This window comes from Amphiura filiformis, chromosome 20 (genome assembly GCF_039555335.1).
Source record: "Amphiura filiformis chromosome 20, Afil_fr2py, whole genome shotgun sequence".
Taxonomy (NCBI): Eukaryota; Metazoa; Echinodermata; class Ophiuroidea; order Amphilepidida; family Amphiuridae; genus Amphiura; species Amphiura filiformis.
In genome coordinates this window covers 35334267-35350892 of record NC_092647.1, presented here as the reverse complement: position 1 = coordinate 35350892, position 16626 = coordinate 35334267, and the positions used below count along the sequence as shown (strand labels likewise).

At 37.1% G+C, this 16626-nt stretch overlaps 1 long non-coding RNA gene across 1 annotated transcript in view; it reads right to left on the bottom strand.

The window, feature by feature from the left end:
• LOC140142719 (uncharacterized) overlaps window positions 1-16422 on the bottom strand; it is a 28278-nt gene extending 11856 nt beyond the window's left edge. The window contains exons 1-2 of the long non-coding RNA XR_011857564.1: window positions 16135-16422; window positions 2933-3028 (exon numbers count right to left, since the gene is read on the bottom strand). This is a non-coding gene — a long non-coding RNA (uncharacterized lncRNA). The remainder of the gene's footprint in view (window positions 1-2932; window positions 3029-16134) is intronic.
• Window positions 16423-16626: the final 204 nt, after the last annotated feature.

Here is a 16626-nt window from a genome sequence, read left to right as displayed (position 1 = left end):
CCATTTGATGAAACATTTTATACTATTTTAGCCTGTCTTTACAGGGATAACATGGGAATCGCATTGTTTAATATTGAAATGTAGAATATTGGAGATATTCCTGATGGATGATAAAGTTTGATCTGATTTAATTTTGTTAAAATTTATTTATTCATTTATTATTATCTATATAAATAAAAGGAAGTCGCTAAATCTTGTTCGCGAATAGACTCAGAGATGATTTCACTTTCAGCTTTGATTTATACGTACATTGATCGGGTACATATTGCCATTAAACCATCTGAGGTTCTTTTTTGCAAAACTATTCAATCACTATGGAAATAATTTAAAAAAATGGTCGGTTGCCAGGCCGTTGAGGTCAAGAACCTTACGGCTCAGGTCATGACCAAAAACGTGTCAAATGCACGCGCGCGATTAGTGGCGAGTCATGCATGTACCCTGACACGTACTGTGTCTGGGTTTATATAGGTCGCGCGCCGCAAAGGGTTGTCTGAGGAGGGGGGGGGGTGGTGTCCACTCAGAATTGAACACTTGATCAAAATAAAGGCCTAGGCCTAATTGAAGCCATTTTCGAGTTTGTTTTGTTTTGTATTGCTTTAAAGTGTACAGGTGTCCAAAACAGAAGCCAAAACGGACACTTCTTTATACGCAGGGGGTATCAAGGGGAGGGGGTTGAGTATTTGAAAAAAAATCAAAATAAAGGCTCAATTGAAGCACCATTTTGACACTAATGTTGTTATCATCGTTTAAAACGTAAGTGTACAGCTGTCCGAAGCAGAAGCAAAAACGGACACTTCTTAATACCCAGGGGGGATGTGGCCCCCTGAGTAGGCCCTATTTGAAAAAAAATTCAAAATAAAGACCAAATTGAAGCTATTTCGCGACCACTTTGACACTATAATAGTTTTTATCGGATGTCCAAAACAAGCTTCTTATCAATACGCGGAGGGAGGGTGTCTGATGGAGGGTGTGCCGGGGGGGGGGGGGGCACTCGAATATGAAAGTAGCGTACCTGTCCCTACCAGAGTAGGCCTATGACACTAGGGGTCTATCGAAGGCGATTATGGTCAAAAAGGGGGTTATTCAGTGGGGGCCTCCAAGAAAATGTGTGAGAACACCAAAATTCAGTGCCATTAAAAGTAAAATATAACTTTCTGGGCAACGTTTTGTGAAAATTTGCCTTTTTGAAACTGAAATTGCTACAAAATTGTTAAATTTGTTCACAATGCGCGCGAAGCGCCCAAAATATTTGCATATTTGGTGTAAATTTCTTTTAAAAAAAAGGGGGTCATTGGGTGTAAGCTGGTGAAAAAAGGGGTCATTGAGTGAGTATAACAACATTTTCACAGATCTGGATATTCACTTAAATAAAAGTTTCTTACATGACAGGAGCTAACATGATTATCAACATCTGATTATTAACCGGTACTGGATGAATAATCTACACCAAGACAGCATGATTATCATCACCGTTTACTAAACACTCCTGTTTACTAACCGCTCCCGTTTACTCAACTAGCGGGAAGCACGGGTCTCCCGCTAGTTATTCATATTTTAAATCTAAATGGTGCCGCGCAAACCTGTTTTTGCCATTGTCAGTGGCAAAAACTGGCGAAAACCTGTTTTTGCCAGTTTTTGCCTGGTTTAAACCGGCAAAAATGGCAAAAACTCACATATAGTCACTCAAATATTTAAAAAAAACACCGAAAGCTCACTTGTCACTTATAAATGCATCTATTGAGCTATGGAAATACATTTGCTTTTTGAGCCTGACTGATTGCTTTTCATTTTTCTTTTCATCCCACAGGTTACAGACCAGTAACCATATATAGGTGTAATCCAGATCACAAATTACAGGAAGAAGTCAAAAATTTGAAACAAGAAAACAGAAAACTTAAAAAAAAGCTATCGCAGCACATCAAGAGGAGTAAACTTAAAGAATCAAAATTAAAAGCAAAGGTAAATGATCTGATAAAACAGGTAAAGAAACTTACGATAAATTTAAAGGATCCTTCACCAGACGAAATCGTCAATCATGTCAGTAAATTTCTGAAAGGGTCGTGTTTAACCTTATTCAAATTACAACTAACACAGCATAAGAAAAAGAAAAATGGTCGAAGATATACATATTTGGATAAGATTTTTTCTATTACTTTATATTATCAATCCCCCAAATGTTACAGGTTTTTACGCAAGTCATTTATACTTCCCAATAAGCGCACCATTTCTAATTGGTTAGAAGATGTACAATTTAAGGCAGGTTTCAACGATGATATTTTTGATGTATTGAGGGAGAAGGTTGAGAAGATGAGACCAGAGGAGAGAGTTTGCAGTTTGATGTTGGATGAGGTGAGTTTGAAAGAGGGGTTGTCGTACGACAGAGCTGAAGATGGAGTAGAAGGTGTGGAAGATTTTGGCATGTTGGGCAAGACGAAGACGATAGCGAATCATGGTTTAGTATTTATGATAAGAGGTTTGTATACAAATTGGAAGCAGCCACTTTGCTATTTTTTATGCAGAGAATGTACCTCTGGTGCTAAATTAGCGACACTAGTAAAAGAGTGTATAAAAAGATTATTTGAAGTAGGATTAATAGTAAAATCATGTATATGTGATCAGGGTACCAATAATCGAGTCATGTTTGAGGAATTCAAGATAACTGAAGAAAACCCATTTATTACTATGAATATGTTTGAGCATGTCACAGAAGAAAATCCTTTATTTACTATGTACAACGAAAAGATTTATTTTTTATATGATCCCCCGCATTTATTAAAAAATATTAGAAATAATTTAAACAATCATGACATACAATTTGGTGACAAAATTGCAAAATGGTCCCATATTGAGAGTTTTTACTTGAAAGAGAAAGAACGTGGGCACATTGGTTACAAGGCAGCGTTTAAGCTCACAGATAAACATATATACTTACCTGCCTTTTCTAAAATGAGCGTGAAACGTGCTGCCCAAGTTCTTTCTCATTCAGTAGCCTCGGGTATAAGCAGCCACGTAGCTATTGGAGATCTTCCTGCAGAGGCAATTCATACAGCAGAATTTTGTGAAAAAATAGATCAATTATTTAATTCATTTAATTCCCAATCAAAAAGAGCACCATTAGACAAAAAATGGAAAAATGCGTGCTCATCAGAATCAAATCATGTTGATTTTTGGAAAGAAAACATTGACTGGCTAAAATCATGGCATATCGATTCAAATAAAATACAATGCGTTAAGGGGTGGGTTTTATCAATGTTTTCTACAATTCAATTATGGGAGGATTTAAACAATAATTTTAATTTCAAATATTTTTTAACAAGACGACTTAATCAGGATCCATTGGAAAATTTATTTTCGGTATTAAGGCAAAAGGGAGGGTGTAACGACAATCCACAATGTAATCAATTTAGGCACTGTTTAAAGGCAGCAATCATCGATACAATTCTAAAACCATGCGGACGAAATTGCGAACCAGATCACGATAAAATACTCACAGAATTTCTGACATTAACAAAACGTAGACATCAAAAACATACATCCAATACCACAACTTCCACACCTTCATCCACAGACACATCATCAATACCCACACCAAGAACCCTGCCAGAAGATAATGTTCTCGTGTATGTATGTGGCTGGCTTTGCTTCAAAATTTTAAAAAATCACAAATGTAAATCATGTAACAATTTTATGATTAATCCACAACCAAATCTTGATGATCCCCGTTTAATGTTTTCGTACTTCAAATCATGTGACGTAAAAGACCGTAATTTTGGATACCTTAAGATACCAACAATACCAATGATTGAATTTATTTCAAATTGTGAAGACATTTTTGCACGTCAATTTCAATTATGTTACCATGCAAGAGGTCTTAAAGCCAAAATTATAGATCAAATTAGTAAGAAAACAGCAAGCAACTCAGCATGGCAGTCAATATGTCAGGAAACCATGAACGACATGTTGGATTTATTTGTGCGGATGAGGATTTTTTATGTATTGAAATTTTTTAATAGAAAACTTAGAAGCAGCAAAAGAAAAAATCGTAAATATCTAAAAGTCAGTCATCTGTAAATTATGTTTGTAATGAAATGACATTTTATTACAACAAGAACCAATTTTAAATATTTTTATATATTGTTACATGTTTTATACTGCATATTTTATTGATCATTTTTATACTTTTAATACTATTACTCCTGGTAATATTTGACAAATCAAACATTTAATAGTTTATGACACCAGATAATAAATACTTATATTTTTATACTTTCGTTGCTGATGATTGCTCCAACTTCTTTTTATCATGTTTATGTGACTGATTTTCTGCTATATGGAATGCCTCTCCCTGAACCAGTGAGATCAACTTTAGCTACATGTACATACACAACAATTATTTTTTTTATACTACCGGTAAAATAGTTTTATATATAAATGTTTTTATAATATTCCATGGTTTAGAAATGGAAGGCATATACCTTACTTTATTTTGTATGTTTTTACTCCATAGCTTGTTTATAAATTGTTCACCTATTATATGTTTGATACTTTTTATACTACCGGTACAATAGTTTTATATGTTTTAGAATATTTCATGATTTTGAAATGGTGCGCTTATTCAATACTCTACTTTTGTATATGTTTTTTTTTACTCCATAGCTTGTTTAGAAATCATTCACTTTAATATTGTATAATATGTAATGAAATTTTATAGATATTTTCACCTCTATTTCCTATTTATCATGTCATTTAAATGCCCATTCAGTGATCCCAGTGCAAATGTAAAAAAAAGTTTATAATTTGCAAAGTCATTCAAATTGTCATAGCAAAAAAAAAAAAAAAAAAAACAGTTCTCAGTATTGACGAAGTTAAGCTATTGTATACTGTGAGTAAATAATTAAAGATTTGTGTATATTTTGCCATAAATACACAGCTCTCATCTGAATGATGGTAATTTTTACAATCGGCGGTTGATCAAATCACTGAATAGGCTTTTAATAATTAATATTATTGATATTATTAAAGGTCTGTGAAAATACTACAACAATGCAGAAGATTAATTTTCCACGTATAGGCCTATGTACTGAAGCTTGGAAGTTAAAAGATGAATTACATTGTAATTTTTTTCCCTTAACCAGTACTTAGTGATTTTAATACTGATTAGTGTTGTGTCAGTACCATGTGTACTTTATTTATATGCAACAAATGGGGATATAAAGTTGCCCTGTCGAATTCAGGGCTACAAAATGTTATTACCCAAATTGAATTGAATATTACAATAACAAGTGGTGAACTGCAGATTTTACTATGAACCCGGCACCAGCTGCAGGACCTTGGGATGAACAGTGAAGAACAGTGAATCATCCCAGATAATTCAATCCCTTTGTACTTAAAATTAGAAATTAATTTACATTTGTAAAAATTAAGAAAAACAATAACAACAAAAATCTTACATTTGCTTTCAAGATTTGATGATTAGCAAAACAATGTTGAATTAATTTACATGGCTGGCTGAATTCGTTCAACATGTTGAATTCGATCATCAATCTGTTTAGATATTGAATTGAATTTATAATCTGAATTACATGCTGAAATAGTTGTAAATATTGTTAATATTTTATCATTTATTCATATACAAATTAAATTGAATTACATTAATTACTGTAAAAAGTGGTGAACTGTACTATGCAACTGCAGATTATTCTGCTATGCACCCAGCAAATGTAAACTTTTGTGTGCTTGTAATGTAAACTATGCTACATGTAAGCTCGAACGCTGCATTGTACCAGAAGGACTTTCTGCAGGACTTTGTTTTTTAATTGTGCTGAACAGTGATCCTGAACAGTTTATACATTGAATTAAATTACATTGTATATATACGGTAATTAATAATAACAATAAAAATACAAAATACAAAAAAAAAAAAAAAAAAAGCCACATTGCATACATGCTTTTAAGATATGATTACCAAAAACATGTTGAATAATTAACATTAATATTTCAACATTGTCATTGATTTCAAGCATGAACCTTTATAAAATGTGCACTAATATTTTTAAATGTAACAACCTGTTTTAAATAGTTTATAAAATGTGCACTACATTGAATGTTAACTGTGAAATGCTATAATAGTTTTTTTTTACTACCGGTATTTAAATTTTCACCTTATACCGTATTGTTTGTAATAAACGCCCCGGGCGTTTATTAAAGGTGAATTGTCAGTGAAAAAACCTTTAAATCGGGTTAATTGTGCAGATGGTGCTTCTATATAAAGGAGGGATTTACGGCTATACTAATATAGTACTATGGCGACACCCATGGAAAATATCATTTTTGTGGTAAATATATCAAAATTACACCCGTAAGTGGCGTGCATCATCAAGCAAGAATCTGGTGACATTCTACAATAATTAGGAAATGGAATGGATGGAAGTGTGAGCCATATTAGTTTTGTCCATGTAATTTAGCGAATGTCCCTGACAAGTCCTACTGACAAGACTGACTGTCTGGTGCCAGTTTCAAGCTTATTCACACGATATATTTATTAGAGGGGGAGCGTTTATTACAAACAATACGGTATGTACATTTGTATTGCTAATATTTGCCTTATGCAGGCCTCGAAATAAGCCAGAATTGCTGAGGGCTATTAATATTTGGGCCCTTGATCTTAAATGCTTGAGGGCCCTAACACATTTTTGTGGGCCCAAATTTGGGCCAATTGGTTTTAACCTATGAGCCCCACAAAAAATTGAGAAAAATTGCCACAAATTTTGCGGACCATTTGGGCCTGCTGGATGAGTCTTTTGTGGGCCCTCGCTGATTTTCGGGGGCCGAGGGCCCTTGTGCTCTCCTTATTTCGAGCCCGACCGTATGTATTTTAATTCTAAAGTGGTGAACTGTACATTGAACTTTGCAACTGCAGATTATATTGCTATGCACCCGGTAAACGCAAGTGTACAACTTTGCTTTGGGATGAACAGTGAATATTCATCCGTCATATTCATACGTTGAATTCAATTACATTGTAGATAATTTACAAATTTACAGTTTACATATAGATCTGTACAAATTTTAAAAAGAAAAGCAAAAAAAAAGCAAAAAAAAAAAAAAAAAAAAAAAATTGCATATATATTGCTTTTAAGATTTGATGATTAGCAAAACCATGTTGAATTAATTTAAATGGCTGGCTAAATTATTTCAACAATGATTTCGAGCATCAACCTTTTCATATTTTTTATGTGCACTACATTGAATTGCCGAAATACTGGTAGAATTATTTTTGACAAATTCAATTTTCACCATACATGTAAATTGTTAACTTATTCAACTCAAATTAAATTGATTTACTGTAAAAATTAGTTAAAATTAATATATCCATATAATTGTAAAATATAAATTATATATATTGTAAAATATAAATTATATATATTGTAAAATAAATTATATATTGTTAAATACTTCAGTTTTGGTCAGAGAAGAATGGCACTTGTTTACATTTTGAGAGCTTGCAGAGCGTAAACACGGTCCAAGTGGGGTTCTGATTGGCTGATTCAATCGTCTGAGAATCATAGCAACAGAACAATAATTAATCCGATTGACTAATTGTGTGTGAATTGTTGGTCGATGCAGATCGGCGCTCTTAAAGTGAACACAAAGCTTTGCGCATATCGCTCATGAATTTAAAACAGGGTGCTCGTTTCAATCTGAGCAAGGGAGTGCCGTTCTTCTCTGAAACCCAGTGTACCATATATAATATGAAGTGTATTACCGGTACTACTGTGTAACTGCAGATTATTCACTCTCCCTCTTTCTGGGATAGGTACCGTAGTTTTAAGTTCCACAGTAAGCGGGGTTGGGCGAATCCACTGCTTGAATGGGTCAATAGACCATGATAGGGTATGGCAACGGTGTACCCTATTAGTCTTCTAAATTAGAACATTCCAAACGGATTGAAACTGCAGAGGGAAGCCTTACTAATTAATTGTCATCAGTATGGATGGATCATACCCAGTGGCGGCACAAAGGGGAACGGTTCATTTCCACATGAGATCTACATTGTATGTCCCCAGTTTTGACCACAAATTGCATTAATTTGGCCAAATTCGCCAAATTTTAAGAAAAGGTTCTGATTTCCCCCATCCAAAGAAATAATAAAGCACCCCAAACACACCATTTTCCCACTCCTCAGGAAATATAACTAGCTCTAGTGTATCCTAGGCAGACGTATCTTTAAACCGTGACTCGTATTGCAATTCTACACTACACTAGTCTATTCTGAGGTAATACGGTATAAATGTACATAAACAAGTCATCTATATTATAGGCTAAGCTCAGCGTGCCTACAAGTGCATTCAATGCAAACCTTGTGCTGAAAGACATCTTTTGATTTTTAGGCTCTTGATAAAATGCCAAAAATATAAGGTTCACTCTTTGGTCTCTATGACAACCAGAATAAGTTTGGGTATGCTATAATGTCCACTGTCTAAGCATGTATTGATCTGATAATATTGTATTGCTAGTGTAAGTTTACTTGCGTATGTGTACCATTTATGAAAATTCCAATAATAAATTAGAGAAATTGATAACAAAGTACATTGTAGTATTTTTGTGTTATTGAGCTTGTTGTTATTATACTCTCGGCACATTTATAATCAAAATCATGTATAGGGCCTAGGCCTTTTAAGACCAAGTAAAGAATATAACATGCATTTTTTTGTATATTGTCTAGACAACAACAATTAGTCAGGGAGGCCCTTATTATGTTATTTTTTGACATTCATTTAATGACAACTATTTTATAAACAAAGTAAGGGAGCTGGATGTAGATTGAAAAACTATGATTTCACTGCCTGCAACCACATCCCCCTTCACCAACTTGCAGGTACAGCGACAATTTTTAGTAACTGAAGCCCGGGACTGAAGTAGTTAAATAGTTCCATACCAATTACCATGATGCTCTATCTCTATCCCCACACTATTAATTAGGGTTCAACTGATAATTGCATTGGATATCGTTTCGTTTAGGCCTGTTATTTGCGATTTTGGATCGGATATCGGTAAAAAAAAATCGAAGTGTTTGATTTCTTTGGAGAAATACTAGCCTTATTCTGCAGTGCTAGGATCACTAAAAGTTAATTTGAAAAAAAAAATGAAAAAAAGTTTGTTATAATAATAATGCCGTAACGCAACCATTTATTAATTAAAGGTTAATGAATGCGTCTTACTTGTTGAGAGTGAAATTGTACAAAATAATGCACGCGTACTGAGATGTTGGGGCGAGTGCATTAGACGCAACAACATCTCAGTACAAGTGCATTATTTTGTACAATTTCTCGAGCAACAAGTAATACGCATTTATTAACCTATTTCATACACGAGATAAAAAGCTGTAACTTTTGCTAATTTTATAACAAAATTGTCACTAAAAATGTTGGAAAATACGAGCAAATATAATACATCAACCCGCAAGGAAAATGAATCAATCCTACACGATGCGAACGCGTTCGGAGAGCACTGCGCGTAGTACGCGTCCGTGCAATTATACAATATTAATGCACTAAGCGTATTTTTCTAACGGCTTTTCTGATTGGCTATGTGGATCTAAGAGTGTATGAAACTTGTTTTTACCTCAAATCATGGTCTCCATCTATCTCATATTATTTTATGCTAGAAAAACCGATGCAACTGAAAAATTAAAATTAAATTTCATTACATGTGAACAATCTAGCACTTCAGTCAGACCACTGTGATTCTCCGAAAATGAATGATGGGACATTTCGGTTGAGCCTCAACTTCTTAACCATGAGTAGATTTCTTAATCAATTCAGTGTCTCTAGCAAAATTGCCAAGGCATGCATGGATGTATCAATATTTGACCTTGCAGGAAGTTGTAGGCCAGTGCCCTGGGCTGTGCAAGCACTCTGCTGAAACATCCATGATCATGATGATTGAACTCAACTGTATTTTTATTTCAACTTTTTTATACGAGCATTTAGAGAATAAACGATAGGAATTTTTATTTTGCCTATCCTCTACCGTGTGGTGTGATAGACGACAGGCAGGTCCAATATTTTGAGTAGTGGATGCCGGCGCAGCACTACGATCATAGCCTAGGTAGAGGATAGGCAAAATAAAAATTCCTATCGTTTATTCTCATTCTTAGTCAGTTAAATATTATTTTAATAACTGTAAACAATGTTTTTAAAGCAAAAACTAAGTTACCGTCATAAAAACTCCCCTCATTATAAAATGAACGAAACTTGTTTACAACTTCACGTATTCTGTTGCGCGCACTGCTAGCGCGTTCGCGTATTTCGCACTAGTCTACGCATCCAGCGCGATACACACGCGCACCTCTACACGCGTGTTACGCATTATCAAGACGCATGATGACGTGGGGTCGTCTACGGCCTGATAGACGGCACCCGAAATCATGCGATTGTCCAATCAGAAATGTGTCTACGAACTAGACCACTCCCACTGACTAAGAATTTTTTTTAACCAGCTCATGAGCTCAGTTGCTAATAATTTTTTATTTTAGTGAACTTGCTTTACAATCTGTATCTGTAGCAATACTGCTCAACGCTTCAGGTGAAGCCAGACGAACAGGAAATGGTTGTGCACATGCGGAATGCTATTTATTGTAGTTGCTTTAGGTGGTTGGTTGCTTGATTCTTGAATTCTTTTGAGTCTTGTATCGTGGTGATGTGGTAGGGTAGTTTGTTCCAGTCTTGTACTGTCCTTGGCCAGAACGAGTACTTGTAGCAGTCCTTATTTGCTGTTATAATTTGATATGAGTTCTGATGGGAGTGCCTAGAAGGACGTTGGACCGGCAGAAGGAGGTCGTCGACCGGTAGGGGCAGGAGACCCTCTCTAGCCTTGTGGAGGATGGTTAACCTATTGGCTGTTCTACGATCTTTAAGAGAACACCAATCCAGCTCCTTCAGCATGTTAGTGACACTACTAGTTCTTTTGTGGTCATTCATAACAAAGCGCGCTGCGCGACGCTGCACCATCTCAATTTTGTTACTTAAGTCCTTTTGATGGGGGTCCCACACTGAACTGGCATATTCAATGTGGGGACGTACAAGTGACATGTAGGCATTTTGTTTGATTTGTTTGGTGCAAGAGTATAAGTTCCTTCTAACAAATCCTAATTGTCTGTTTGCAGATGATGTGTTGCGGTTGATGTGATTTGACCATGAAAGATTGTTGGAAATCTCAACTCCTAGGTAGGGATGGCATTTTGTCTCTTCTAAAATGCTGTCTCCTAGTTTGTAATCAAACATTTTAGTGGAACGTGCATGGGTGATCCTCATGACGAAACATTTTTGGATGTTGAAATGTAGTTGCCAATCATTCTGCCATTTGACAAGTGTGTTTAAGTCATCCTGGAGTTGAACATGGTCATGATTGTGAACTATTTGCCTATAGATAACACAATCATCGGCAAAGAGCCGGACTTCAGACTGTATGTTTTGTGGCAAGTCATTGATATATATGAGGAATAGCAAAGGTCCTAGCACCGTGCCCGGGGGAACGCCAGATAACACATCTGTCCAAGCCGAGTGTTCACCCCCGACAACGACCCTCTGCTTACGGTGCTTAAGGAAGTTTGCTATCCATGTATGAATGTTATTGCGAATGCCATAGTGTTGTAATTTAAGCAGAAGGCGATTGTGTGGTACCGTATCAAATGCCTTGCTAAAATCCATAATTACAAGATCAGTTTGTTGTCTGTTATTTAGTGAAAGGGCCAGGTCATGAGTTGTTAATAAAAGTTGTGATTCGCATGAGTGGTTGCGTCTGAAGCCATGTTGTTTTGCGGTGAGAACAGAATGTTTATCAAAATGATGCATGATGTGTGAATGGATGACATGTTCTAAGACCTTGCAACATATGGCTGTGAGAGAGACGGGCCTATAGTTCGAGGCAGCTGTTCGGTCTCCTTTCTTGAAAATCAGGCTAATATTGGCACTAAGCCAATCAGGTGGTAGTTCGCCAAGACTCTAGGGAGCTTTCAAAATCATACATAATGCCGGGGCTATCTCCTCGGCTGCAACCTTGAGTATATAGGCAGGAATACCATCAGGCCCTGGGGCTTTGTGAATCTTGATGTTCTGTAAGAGTTTAATGATGCCCTCTTGTGAAATTTGAATGTCTGGTATTGTGGGATAATTACTAGGTCCTAATGTTGGTAATGTGTCATCTTCATTGGTAAAAACAGATTTGAATTGGTCATTGAGAATGTTAGCCTTGTTATGGTTGTCAGATTCCAGAACACCTGAGTTTGATCTCAGGGTAGATATGCCAACAGAGTCGGTCTTCAAATTCTTCATGAAGGACCAGAACTTTTTGCTGGAATCTAGACAAACAGAGTTGATAAACTCTCTGTGAGCCTTCCTCGTAGCTTTCTGAGTGGCCTTGCGCAAATCATGGGAGCGATCAAGAGATTCCTGGTCCCCAACTTTCTGTTTATGGTTAAACGCACGCTGTTTCTTTTTCAGCTGTCTCTTAATATTCCTCCCTATCCAAGGGGTCAGATTGCGCTTGCTGACCATGCGAGTCGGAATGTGGGAATCCATGGAATTCTTGACCGCTTTCTCAAAATCAGCCCATAGGTCACTCACAGAGCACGATGATGGATCACTAGAAGTCAGAGTATCACTAAACTGCTTGAGATCATTTCTGATGGCACTGACGTCAGCTTTCTGATATAAAAAGACCTTTCTAGGCTTGGTTTTGATCACCTTGGGCTTAGAGCTGACTATGATCATGGGGATACCGTCATGATCACTCAACCCTGGGATAAGTGAAAACCTTTCAACCAGGGTTGGATTGTTGGTGAAAAATAGGTCTAGGATGTTTTTGCCTCGAGTAGGTTTAGTGACCATTTGCTCAAGGCCAAAGTCTGCAGCAATCTCAAGCATGTGTTTGGAAAGTCCAACATACTGGGAATTAGGGGTGACACTCTGAGAATCCCAGTCGACTCCGGGAAGATTAAAATCGCCAGCAAGCCAGATATGGCTACGATTAGATCTTTTGATCTTGCTGAGCGAATCCCTAAGTTGGTCCAAGTACTCAGTGGTGTTACCAAATTGGTGCGATCGATAAAAAGCACCAACAATGATCTGTTTCATCCCTTGGACTGAGATAGAAATCCAGACAACTTCACAGTTTGAATCGAGGTCAATTCTGTGAGTGGCGATGAGGTCGTTCTTAACTGCAATCAGAACTCCCCCTCTAACAGCAGAACCAAAGTCACGGTCTTTTCTGACTATTTGGTACTGTGGTGGGAACAATTCACTACTATTAATGGAGCAATCCACATGGGTTTCTGTCCCTATGATGACATCAGGGTTATTGGTGTCTATGCAACAAGCCAATTCAGAAATCTTGCCCCGTATACCTTGAAAGTTGATGACTAACACTTTCAGGTTACTACGTTTGGCTGGCCTGTTATTATTGCCAGGAGTAGTACGATTAATATGAACACCACTGGTCGCTCTAGGCGAGGATGCCGCCAGAGGAGGGCTTTTTGGCCCAGAGCTATTACAACTAGCGTGGCTAGTGTTGGTTTCTATATCAGAATCGGTTGACAAAATTGAATATGAGTTGGACACGGTGACATTAGATGTACTAAAGAATGAGTCAGTAAAGTTTGGCAGTCCACACTTAATACAAATCCAGGAGACGCTGCAATTGGCAAGTGCTTCATAAACTGACAGGTCCATGTTCAGGCAATCCGAATGGCACCATTCCATGCACCTGTCGCACCCTAGCGCACGCTGCTTCCATTTAACCGCTTTGTTGCAGATCATACATGGGAATTTTGGTGTGTAGGGACCTGGATTGGGATGTAAGTCACCTGCACGTGCGAGCATCAGTATGGAAATATAACACAAGGTGATCTTCCACGGCCGATTACAACTCGTAATCCTCAAAGATTGGGGTCCTGTGTTGCTTAGGACTCCCAATAGGGCCGGGAAGTGGTCAAAATAATTCTGACTAACTAAACTGATCTCATTTGACATTGAGGGTTGATACTGAAGAGTATCAGGCATATGTTCCATCCAGGTTTGGTGGATCTGTAAGCCAGATCCAACAACGAATAATAGAGAGACGAGAACAATGTCAAGTCTCATGATGCGAGCGGGGAGTTTTCACAGCAGCATAAGAGATTTAGGCTGATGAAAACTAGCGTCGGGGATAACTACGCTCACGCGATCTTTTAAAGCAGGACTAGAACGTGTAGTGATGACACTACAAAGTCAACCAAAATTTGGCGCAAGTGTGGTGTACCTGACAAGCTTTACCCTCGGCAACATTACATGTAGCACGCAATTGAGCAAATATAAATATGATACAAAAATATATATTTAAATGGCAATGACAACGCCGTTGGCGATGTATACATAACAAAGTAATACAGTATACAATGCAAAACATGTAAGCCTGTCTGGCAAATGACAGGTAGGATAATATCAAAATTCATACAATCCAACTTACAATCAATGGAGCACTAGCGCAAGATTTTGATGCGCAAAATTTTGGTGCGTACGGCCGCACGCACAGCAATGAAGTATGGTACAAAATTACATAAATATCAAAGAACAATAATGACAACGCTGTTGGCGATGTTTACATATATTATATAAATACAGGAAACAAATATATACATGAGATAACAAGCAAGCAAATGCCAATGTGGATCATAATAATTCAAAGTCCACAAATTTGCTATAATATTTTAAGCTAGCACTAACGCAATTGGCGTGCGCACGCTCAAGACTATATATATACAAAGCAATTATCAATAAATAAGCAAAATACAATCAATATACGGGTATGCATAATGAAGATGCAATGTAAACAATACAGGGCCATACATTCATGCATTCGACAACATGAAGAGGCATGTAAACATGAGCATGAAAATGCTCAAAACAAGGCATATGAGAGGGACAACCTAACCCCACCGGTAGAGTATCTCACAACTACCGTCCCGCGGTCCAAGGCACTACTGGTCTAGCCAGCCATAACTACGCAATTGGGTTCAGTTAGACGAAGGAACCCCTCGTTGACAGAGTGACTGCACAGTGTGTAGATTGTACCTTGATGTCAAAATGGCCGCTACTGGGTCGGCGAAATACAAAACTTCAACACAAAATTTGAGGAAAATAAAGTCTTAAAGCTACCAACAAACCACACTATATCGCTCAGTAGATGTCAAAGAGCAATATCTGGAAAGAGTTTATGGTGGATGGAAAACATAAACTAGGGATTCTGATGGATAAAAATCCCCCGACCTCCAGGTCTACAAAAAAGCAACTACCGTCGACGCATGCGCACCAACCTTAACTTTTTAAGGTTAGGTATGTTCACAAAATGCAAAAATTTCAAGTAGGATATTTCACATGGAAATTAATTTGTTTAAAAAGGTGATTATTTAACTTAAAAAATGAGGGGTCAACCGGCATGACCATGTCTGTAGGTCAAAAATTAGCAAAGTTATGTGGACATGTCTAACAAGGTGTCATGCTTCAATGAATCCGACTAGAATTTATGTTAGAAACTGTGCCGGCCCTGACTGTTCACATTAGAAATTTTCTTCTTTCGACAAACCTCGAACCAAGATTGTATTTTCCTACTTCTACTTCTACGAAGGAAAGTGATCATGTCATGTCATGCATGTGACAAATGATCTTCGCCAGCAGCTTTAAATTTTTAATTTAAATAGCTGGGCGTTAATAGCTTTGTTTAGAGTTTCGTTATTTTTTTTGTGAAATGTGTACACAGTCAGTGCAGCGAGTCGCAATGTCTTGGACTTTGTTCGGTCTTCGATCCAATTCGTGGCTACATCAGATCAGTACATTAAACATGTACATGTGTATACAGTATGACATTTAGACTTCTCAACCACCTCTGGCTTCGAGCATCATCAATGATGACATCATGACTCATGTTGAGTTTTTTAAGCTTACCTCAAAACATGCAAAATTATACATGTACGCTGTCACATGTTCATTATGTTGGAGAAATCCTTCAAATCACCATCAAAAATAATTAATGTCCGCGTTGGTTTACATGTTTACAAAGGAAAGTTAAGAACTCATGAACTGATCATAAAACACTTACATTTATGCTGCTGCAGTAAAGGTTTGTCCGGCGAGTGTCGTCTGACATTGACAATCATCATCATGCATGCATGTTGACTGTGTTGTGTTGAACCGATTTGTCGAGTCGAGTCTCGTCTTTTGCAACTAATTTTATCACCTTTTTTTTACATTATTTCATCCCTAGATGAGCTCAGTTTGTGCAGTAGTTACTGCAGAATATAACATGTTGAAAAAACATAGTTAAGATCATTTTTAGGCGAAAATTTCGAATGAAATGATCTCACAAATTCGGCGTGATGACACTCACCCAGTCTGACCCAGTGTAAAACTTTCGCGGGAAATTGACAGCGGCAATGAATATCATTAGATTGCCTGGATACGCTCCGCCCATTTAATAAACGTCACACGAATTCATGGCCAATCTCATGAATAAGTAATAGCAGAAAAATGACGCTGCCGCCAACGGCGACAATAACAAGTATGACGTCACTGTCCTCAAATTGCACATGAG